This window comes from Amia ocellicauda, unplaced genomic scaffold, assembly GCF_036373705.1.
Source record: "Amia ocellicauda isolate fAmiCal2 unplaced genomic scaffold, fAmiCal2.hap1 HAP1_SCAFFOLD_68, whole genome shotgun sequence".
Taxonomy (NCBI): domain Eukaryota; kingdom Metazoa; phylum Chordata; class Actinopteri; order Amiiformes; family Amiidae; genus Amia; species Amia ocellicauda.
This window is the reverse complement of record NW_027102996.1, coordinates 295,619-305,000: the sequence shown is the minus strand read 5'-3', so window position 1 is coordinate 305,000 and position 9,382 is coordinate 295,619. Positions and strand designations below refer to the sequence as shown.

The following is a 9,382-nucleotide window of genomic DNA, read 5'->3' as shown; positions in this document are numbered from 1 at the left end:
ATGATGGACTACCCGACTCGCCAATAATATTGGGTTCTGGTGTATTGAAATACAGGAGCTGCTGGATTTGTGTGTTTTCTTACCCCCTCACCATAGTTTGTCAAATGTTTAAACAACTGAACTTATATTCAAGGTTTGTTTCTCTTCATATGTTTTACTGGTTTACATTTGTCTCAGCAACCTGTTGAATGATTCTTCTGCTTTCAAAACAAAATGACAACAGGATGAATGCACACACTTGAAAATACAATACATGCAATGTTATGCATCATAGTGATGCAACCTCCTTTCAGTTTCATACTGCATGTCAATTGAAATCCTTACTGAAATGCACACCTTCTCAAGATTGCGCTTGACTGGCGTGTCAGGCACTCAATTACAGCTGTATTATCAAGACAATGTGTTCGTTTTGTAAAATATAGTTCCGGTCTGGTGTGGCACCCCAGCTAACGCACAACGTTGCCACAACGTTTCGTGTTAGCAGGGACTGTCTGCAGCGTGCTGGTGTGTCCCGGACTTTAGAGTAGAGAGACAGTTCAACTGCAAGTATGAGCGGCAGAAACGGATATTGCCTTCCCTTTAAGTAGAGGGTCAAGGACAGCCTCCCTGGCTTACGGCCATACTAGCCTGAATACGCCCGATCTCGTCCGATCTCGGAAGCTAAGCAGGCTCAGGCCTGGTTAGTACTTGGATGGGAGACCGCCTGGGAATACCAGGTGCTGTAAGCTTTTGCATCTTTTACACACCAGAGGGCGACAAATCACGAGTTTTAACTTTGGATACACGCAATTTCATCATTATTTCAGATTTGACTTCCCCAAATACACAGGCATACAATAGATCTTGTTCTCCAACGTAAACGGTCCCTAGTTACTAGGGTACATTCGTAAATAAATTGAGCATCATGGCTAGAAGTGACTAAATGTTGCCTAATCTTTCTCATCGAGAAATGACACAATTACAGCAACACAAAAAGGAACTCCACCGGACAAAGTTCAGTGCTCACAAGGAGCCTCATTCAACACACACGGTTCCATTCCCATTCATGCAAAGCACGAAAGTGTAAAACTTGGGAACATACTTGAGAGCAATGATCACATTCAATCTCAATCAAGGCACGGATGTGAATGCAACGGGATGAAATTACTGAAATGATGCCTGCCCTCGAACTGTGATGATGGACTACCCGACTCGCCAATAATATTGGCTTCTGGTGTATTGAAATACAGGAGCTGCTGGATTTGTGTGTTTTCTTACCCCCTCACCATAGTTTGTCAAATGTTTAAACAACTGAACTTATATTCAAGGTTTGTTTCTCTTCATATGTTTTACTGGTTTACATTTGTCTCAGCAACCTGTTGAATGATTCTTCTGCTTTCAAAACAAAATGACAACAGGATGAATGCACACACTTGAAAATATAATACATGCAATGTTATGCATCATAGTGATGCAACCTCCTTTCAGTTTCATACTGCATGTCAATTGATATCCTTACTGAAATGCACACCTTCTCAAGATTGCGCTTGACTGGCGTGTCAGGCACTCAATTACAGCTGTTTTATCAAGACAATGTGTTCGTTTTGTAAAATATAGTTCCGGTCTGGTGTGGCACCCCAGCTAACGCACAACGTTGCCACAACGTGGCATATTAGCAGGGACTGTCTGCGGCGCGCTGGTGTGTCCCGGGCTTTAGAGTAGAGAGACAGTTCAACTGTAAGTATGAACGGCAGAAACGGATATTGCCATCCCTTTAAGTAGAGCGTCAGGGACAGCCTCCCTGGCTTACGGCCATACTAGCCTGAATACGCCCGATCTCGTCCGATCTCGGAAGCTAAGCAGGCTCGGGCCTGGTCAGTACTTGGATGGGAGACCGCCTGGGAATACCAGGTGCTGTAAGCTTTTGCATCTTTTACACACCAGAGCGCGACAAATCACGAGTTTTAACTTTGGATACACGCAATTTCATCATTATTTCAGATTTGACTTCCCCAAATACACAGGCATACAATAGATCTTGTTCTCCAACGTAAACGGTCCCTAGTAACTAGGGTACATTCGTAAATAAATTGAGCATCATGGCTAGAAGTGACTAAATGTTGCCTAATCTTTCTCATCGAGAAATGACACAATTACAGCAACACAAAAAGGAACTCCACCGGACAAAGATCAGTGCTCACAAGGAGCCTCATTCAACACACACGGTTCCATTCCCATTCATGCAAAGCACGAAAGTGTAAAACTTGGGAACATACTTGAGAGCAAAGATCACATTCAATCTCATTCAAGGCACGGATGTGAATGCAACGGGATGAAATTACTGAAATGATGCCTGCCCTCGAACTGTGATGATGGACTACCCGACTCGCCAATAATATTGGGTTCTGGTGTATTGAAATACAGGAGCTGCTGGATTTGTGTGTTTTCTTACCCCCTCACCATAGTTTGTCAAATGTTTAAACAACTGAACTTATATTCAAGGTTTGTTTCTCTTCATATGTTTTACTGGTTTACATTTGTCTCAGCAACCTGTTGAATGATTCTTCTGCTTTCAAAACAAAATGACAACAGGATGAATGCACACACTTGAAAATACAATACATGCAATGTTATGCATCATAGTGATGCAACCTCCTTTCAGTTTCATACTGCATGTCAATTGAAATCCTTACTGAAATGCACACCTTCTCAAGATTGCGCTTGACTGGCGTGTCAGGCACTCAATTACAGCTGTTTTATCAAGACAAATGTGTTCGTTTTGTAAAATATAGTTCCGGTCTGGTGTGGCACCCCAGCTAACGCACAACGTTGCCACAACGTGGCATATTAGCAGGGACTGTCTGCGGCGCGCTGGTGTGTCCCGGGCTTTAGAGTAGAGAGACAGTTCAACTGTAAGTATGAACGGCAGAAACGGATATTGCCATCCCTTTAAATAGAGCGTCAGGGACAGCCTCCCTGGCTTACGGCCATACTAGCCTGAATACGCCCGATCTCGTCCGATCTCGGAAGCTAAGCAGGCTCGGGCCTGGTCAGTACTTGGATGGGAGACCGCCTGGGAATACCAGGTGCTGTAAGCTTTTGCATCTTTTACACAGCAGAGCGCGACAAATCACGAGTTTTAACTTTGGATACACGCAATTTCATCATTATTTCAGATTTGACTTCCCCAAATACACAGGCATACAATAGATCTTGTTCTCCAACGTAAACGGTCCCTAGTAACTAGGGTACATTCGTAAATAAATTGAGCATCATGGCTAGAAGTGACTAAATGTTGCCTAATCTTTCTCATCGAGAAATGACACAATTACAGCAACACAAAAAGGAACTCCACCGGACAAAGATCAGTGCTCACAAGGAGCCTCATTCAACACACACGGTTCCATTCCCATTCATGCAAAGCACGAAAGTGTAAAACTTGGGAACATACTTGAGAGCAAAGATCACATTCAATCTCATTCAAGGCACGGATGTGAATGCAACGGGATGAAATTACTGAAAAGATGCCTGCCCTCGAACTGTGATGATGGACTACCCGACTCGCCAATAATATTGGGTTCTGGTGTATTGAAATACAGGAGCTGCTGGATTTGTGTGTTTTCTTACCCCCTCACCATAGTTTGTCAAATGTTTAAACAACTGAACTTATATTCAAGGTTTGTTTCTCTTCATATGTTTTACTGGTTTACATTTGTCTCAGCAACCTGTTGAATGATTCTTCTGCTTTCAAAACAAAATGACAACAGGATGAATGCACACACTTGAAAATACAATACATGCAATGTTATGCATCATAGTGATGCAACCTCCTTTCAGTTTCATACTGCATGTCAATTGAAATCCTTACTGAAATGCACACCTTCTCAAGATTGCGCTTGACTGGCATGTCAGGCACTCAATTACAGCTGTATTATCAAGACAATGTGTTCGTTTTGTAAAATATAGTTCCGGTCTGGTGTGGCACCCCAGCTAACGCACAACGTTGCCACAATGTTGCCACAACGTGGCGTGTTAGCAGGGACTGTCTGCGGCGCGCTGGTGTGTCCCGGGCTTTAGAGTAGAGAGACAGTTCAACTGTAAGTATGAACGGCAGAAACGGATATTGCCTTCCCTTTAAGTAGAGCGTCAGGGACAGCATTCCTGGCTTACGGCCATACTAGCCTGAATACGCCCGATCTCGTCCGATCTCGGAAGCTAAGCAGGCTCGGGCCTGGTCAGTACTTGGATGGGAGACCGCCTGGGAATACCAGGTGCTGTAAGCTTTTGCATCTTTTACACACCAGAGCGCGACAAATCACGAGTTTTAACTTTGGATACACGCAATTTCATCATTATTTCAGATTTGACTTCCCCAAATACACAGGCATACAATAGATCTTGTTCTCCAACGTAAACGGTCCCTAGTAACTAGGGTACATTCGTAAATAAATTGAGCATCATGGCTAGAAGTGACTAAATGTTGCCTAATCTTTCTCATCGAGAAATGACACAATTACAGCAACACAAAAAGGAACTCCACCGGACAAAGTTCAGTGCTCACAAGGAGCCTCATTCAACACACACGGTTCCATTCCCATTCATGCAAAGCACGAAAGTGTAAAACTTGGGAACATACTTGAGAGCAAAGATCACATTCAATCTCATTCAAGGCACGGATGTGAATGCAACGGGATGAAATTACTGAAAAGATGCCTGCCCTCGAACTGTGATGATGGACTACCCGACTCGCCAATAATATTGGGTTCTGGTGTATTGAAATACAGGAGCTGCTGGATTTGTGTGTTTTCTTACCCCCTCACCATAGTTTGTCAAATGTTTAAACAACTGAACTTATATTCAAGGTTTGTTTCTCTTCATATGTTTTACTGGTTTACATTTGTCTCAGCAACCTGTTGAATGATTCTTCTGCTTTCAAAACAAAATGACAACAGGATGAATGCACACACTTGAAAATACAATACATGCAATGTTATGCATCATAGTGATGCAACCTCCTTTCAGTTTCATACTGCATGTCAATTGAAATCCTTACTGAAATGCACACCTTCTCAAGATTGCGCTTGACTGGCATGTCAGGCACTCAATTACAGCTGTATTATCAAGACAATGTGTTCGTTTTGTAAAATATAGTTCCGGTCTGGTGTGGCACCCCAGCTAACGCACAACGTTGCCACAATGTTGCCACAACGTGGCGTGTTAGCAGGGACTGTCTGCGGCGCGCTGGTGTGTCCCGGGCTTTAGAGTAGAGAGACAGTTCAACTGTAAGTATGAACGGCAGAAACGGATATTGCCTTCCCTTTAAGTAGAGCGTCAGGGACAGCATTTCTGGCTTACGGCCATACTAGCCTGAATACGCCCGATCTCGTCCGATCTCGGAAGCTAAGCAGGCTCGGGCCTGGTCAGTACTTGCATGGGAGACCGCCTGGGAATACCAGGTGCTGTAAGCTTTTGCATCTTTTACACACCAGAGGGCGACAAATCACGAGTTTTAACTTTGGATACACGCAATTTCATCATTATTTCAGATTTGACTTCCCCAAATACACAGGCATACAATAGATCTTGTTCTCCAACGTAAACGGTCCCTAGTAACTAGGGTACATTCGTAAATAAATTGAGCATCATGGCTAGAAGTGACTAAATGTTGCCTAATCTTTCTCATCGAGAAATGACACAATTACAGCAACACAAAAAGGAACTCCACCGGACAAAGTTCAGTGCTCACAAGGAGCCTCATTCAACACACACGGTTCCATTCCCATTCATGCAAAGCACGAAAGTGTAAAACTTGGGAACATACTTGAGAGCAAAGATTACATTCAATCTCATTCAAGGCACGGATGTGAATGCAACGGGATGAAATTACTGAAATGATGCCTGCCCTCGAACTGTGATGATGGACTACCCGACTCGCCAATAATATTGGGTTCTGGTGTATTGAAATACAGGAGCTGCTGGATTTGTGTGTTTTCTTACCCCCTCACCATAGTTTGTCAAATGTTTAAACAACTGAACTTATATTCAAGGTTTGTTTCTCTTCATATGTTTTACTGGTTTACATTTGTCTCAGCAACCTGTTGAATGATTCTTCTGCTTTCAAAACAAAATGACAACAGGATGAATGCACACACTTGAAAATACAATACATGCAATGTTATGCATCATAGTGATGCAACCTCCTTTCAGTTTCATACTGTATGTCAATTGAAATCCTTATTGAAATGCACACCTTCTCAAGATTGAGCTTGACTGGCGTGTCAGGCACTCAATTACAGCTGTATTATCAAGACAATGTGTTCGTATTGTAATATATAGTTCCGGTCTGGTGTGGCACCCCAGCTAACGCACAACGTTGCCACAATGTTGCCACAACGTGGCGTGTTAGCAGGGACTGTCTGCGGCGCGCTGGTGTGTCCCGGGCTTTAGAGTAGAGAGACAGTTCAACTGTAAGTATGAACGGCAGAAACGGATATTGCCTTCCCTTTAAGTAGAGCGTCAGGGACAGCCTCCCTGGCTTACGGCCATACTAGCCTGAATACGCCCGATCTCGTCCGATCTCGGAAGCTAAGCAGGCTCGGGCCTGGTCAGTACTTGGATGGGAGACCGCCTGGGAATACCAGGTGCTGTAAGATTTTGCATCTTTTACACACCAGAGCGCGACAAATCACGAGTTTTAACTTTGGATACACGCAATTTCATCATTATTTCAGATTTGACTTCCCCAAATACACAGGCATACAATAGATCTTGTTCTCCAACGTAAACGGTCCCTAGTAACTAGGGTACATTCGTAAATAAATTGAGCATCATGGCTAGAAGTGACTAAATGTTGCCTAATCTTTCTCATCGAGAAATGACACAATTACAGCAACACAAAAAGGAACTCCACCGGACAAAGATCAGTGCTCACAAGGAGCCTCATTCAACACACACGGTTCCATTCCCATTCATGTAAAGCACGAAAGTGTAAAACTTGGGAACATACTTGAGAGCAAAGATCACATTCAATCTCATTCAAGGCACGGATGTGAATGCAACGGGATGAAATTACTGAAATGATGCCTGCCCTCGAACTGTGATGATGGACTACCCGACTCGCCAATAATATTGGGTTCTGGTGTATTGAAATACAGGAGCTGCTGGATTTGTGTGTTTTCTTACCCCCTCGCCATAGTTTGTCAAATGTTTAAACAACTGAACTTATATTCAAGGTTTGTTTCTCTTCATATGTTTTACTGGTTTACATTTGTCTCAGCAACCTGTTGAATGATTCTTCTGCTTTCAAAACAAAATGACAACAGGATGAATGCACACACTTGAAAATACAATACATGCAATGTTATGCATCATAGTGATGCAACCTCCTTTCAGTTTCATACTGCATGTCAATTGAAATCCTTACTGAAATGCACACCTTCTCAAGATTGCGCTTGACTGGCGTGTCAGGCACTCAATTACAGCTGTTTTATCAAGACAAATGTGTTCGTTTTGTAAAATATAGTTCCGGTCTGGTGTGGCACCCCAGCTAACGCACAACGTTGCCACAACGTGGCATATTAGCAGGGACTGTCTGCGGCGCGCTGGTGTGTCCCGGGCTTTAGAGTAGAGAGACAGTTCAACTGTAAGTATGAACGGCAGAAACGGATATTGCCTTCCCTTTAAGTAGAGCGTCAGGGACAGCCTCCCTGGCTTACGGCCATACTAGCCTGAATACGCCCGATCTCGTCCGATCTCGGAAGCTAAGCAGGCTCGGGCCTGGTCAGTACTTGGATGGGAGACCGCCTGGGAATACCAGGTGCTGTAAGCTTTTGCATCTTTTACACACCAGAGGGCGACAAATCACGAGTTTTAACTTTGGATACACGCAATTTCATCATTATTTCAGATTTGACTTCCCCAAATACACAGGCATACAATAGATCTTGTTCTCCAACGTAAACGGTCCCTAGTAACTAGGGTACATTCGTAAATAAATTGAGCATCATGGCAAGAAGTGACTAAATGTTGCCTAATCTTTCTCATCGAGAAATGACACAATTACAGCAACACAAGAAGGAACTCCACCGGACAAAGTTCAGTGCTCACAAGGAGCCTCATTCAACACACACGGTTCCATTCCCATTCATGCAAAGCACGAAAGTGTAAAACTTGGGAACATACTTGAGAGCAAAGATCACATTCAATCTCATTCAAGGCACGGATGTGAATGCAACAGGATGAAATTACTGAAATGATGCCTGCCCTCGAACTGTGATGATGGACTACCCGACTCGCCAATAATATTGGGTTCTGGTGTATTGAAATACAGGAGCTGCTGGATTTGTGTGTTTTCTTACCCCCTCACCATAGTTTGTCAAATGTTTAAACAACTGAACTTATATTCAAGGTTTGTTTCTCTTCATATGTTTTACTGGTTTACATTTGTCTCAGCAACCTGTTGAATGATTCTTCTGCTTTCAAAACAAAATGACAACAGGATGAATGCACACACTTGAAAATACAATACATGCAATGTTATGCATCATAGTGATGCAACCTCCTTTCAGTTTCATACTGCATGTCAATTGAAATCCTTACTGAAATGCACACCTTCTCAAGATTGCGCTTGACTGGCGTGTCAGGCACTCAATTACAGCTGTTTTATCAAGACAATGTGTTCGTTTTGTAATATATAGTTCCGGTCTGGTGTGGCACCCCAGCTAACGCACAACGTTGCCACAATGTTGCCACAACGTGGCGTGATAGCAGGGACTGTCTGCGGCGCGCTGGTGTGTCCCGGGCTTTAGAGTAGAGAGACAGTTCAACTGTAAGTATGAACGGCAGAAACGGATATTGCCTTCGCTTTAAGTAGAGCGTCAGGGACAGCCTCCCTGGCTTACGGCCATACTAGCCTGAATACGCCCGATCTCGTCCGATCTCGGAAGCTAAGCAGGCTCGGGCCTGGTCAGTACTTGGATGGGAGACCGCCTGGGAATACCAGGTGCTGTAAGCTTTTGCATCTTTTACACACCAGAGCGCGACAAATCACGAGTTTTAACTTTGGATACACGCAATTTCATCATTATTTCAGATTTGACTTCCCCAAATACACAGGCATACAATAGATCTTGTTCTCCAACGTAAACGGTCCCTAGTAACTAGGGTACATTCGTAAATAAATTGAGCATCATGGCTAGAAGTGACTAAATGTTGCCTAATCTTTCTCATCGAGAAATGACACAATTACAGCAACACAAAAAGGAACTCCACCGGACAAAGTTCAGTGCTCACAAGGAGCCTCATTCAACACACACGGTTCCATTCCCATTCATGTAAAGCACGAAAGTGTAAAACTTGGGAACATACTTGAGAGCAAAGATCACATTCAATCTCATTCAAGGCA

The 9,382-nt window shown here is 43.5% G+C and overlaps 8 non-coding genes across 8 annotated transcripts; all 8 read left to right on the top strand.

Moving 5' to 3' along the window:
- The first annotated feature begins 609 nt into the window (after positions 1-609).
- LOC136741638 (5S ribosomal RNA) lies at positions 610-728 on the top strand. Its single transcript, XR_010814322.1, has one exon. It is a non-coding gene; the product is annotated as a 5S ribosomal RNA (ribosomal RNA).
- Positions 729-1,783: 1,055 nt separating this feature from the next.
- Positions 1,784-1,902, top strand: LOC136741340 (5S ribosomal RNA). The gene has a single exon (XR_010814037.1). It is a non-coding gene; the product is annotated as a 5S ribosomal RNA (ribosomal RNA).
- A 1,056-nt stretch (positions 1,903-2,958) lies between these two features.
- On the top strand, positions 2,959-3,077 carry LOC136741339 (5S ribosomal RNA). The gene has a single exon (XR_010814036.1). It is a non-coding gene; the product is annotated as a 5S ribosomal RNA (ribosomal RNA).
- A 1,066-nt stretch (positions 3,078-4,143) lies between these two features.
- Positions 4,144-4,262, top strand: LOC136741338 (5S ribosomal RNA). The gene has a single exon (XR_010814035.1). It is a non-coding gene; the product is annotated as a 5S ribosomal RNA (ribosomal RNA).
- A 1,066-nt stretch (positions 4,263-5,328) lies between these two features.
- LOC136741513 (5S ribosomal RNA) lies at positions 5,329-5,447 on the top strand. The gene has a single exon (XR_010814202.1). It is a non-coding gene; the product is annotated as a 5S ribosomal RNA (ribosomal RNA).
- A 1,066-nt stretch (positions 5,448-6,513) lies between these two features.
- Positions 6,514-6,632, top strand: LOC136741560 (5S ribosomal RNA). Its single transcript, XR_010814247.1, has one exon. It is a non-coding gene; the product is annotated as a 5S ribosomal RNA (ribosomal RNA).
- Positions 6,633-7,688: 1,056 nt separating this feature from the next.
- On the top strand, positions 7,689-7,807 carry LOC136741337 (5S ribosomal RNA). Its single transcript, XR_010814034.1, has one exon. It is a non-coding gene; the product is annotated as a 5S ribosomal RNA (ribosomal RNA).
- A 1,066-nt stretch (positions 7,808-8,873) lies between these two features.
- On the top strand, positions 8,874-8,992 carry LOC136741336 (5S ribosomal RNA). Its single transcript, XR_010814033.1, has one exon. It is a non-coding gene; the product is annotated as a 5S ribosomal RNA (ribosomal RNA).
- The last annotated feature ends 390 nt before the right edge of the window (positions 8,993-9,382 follow it).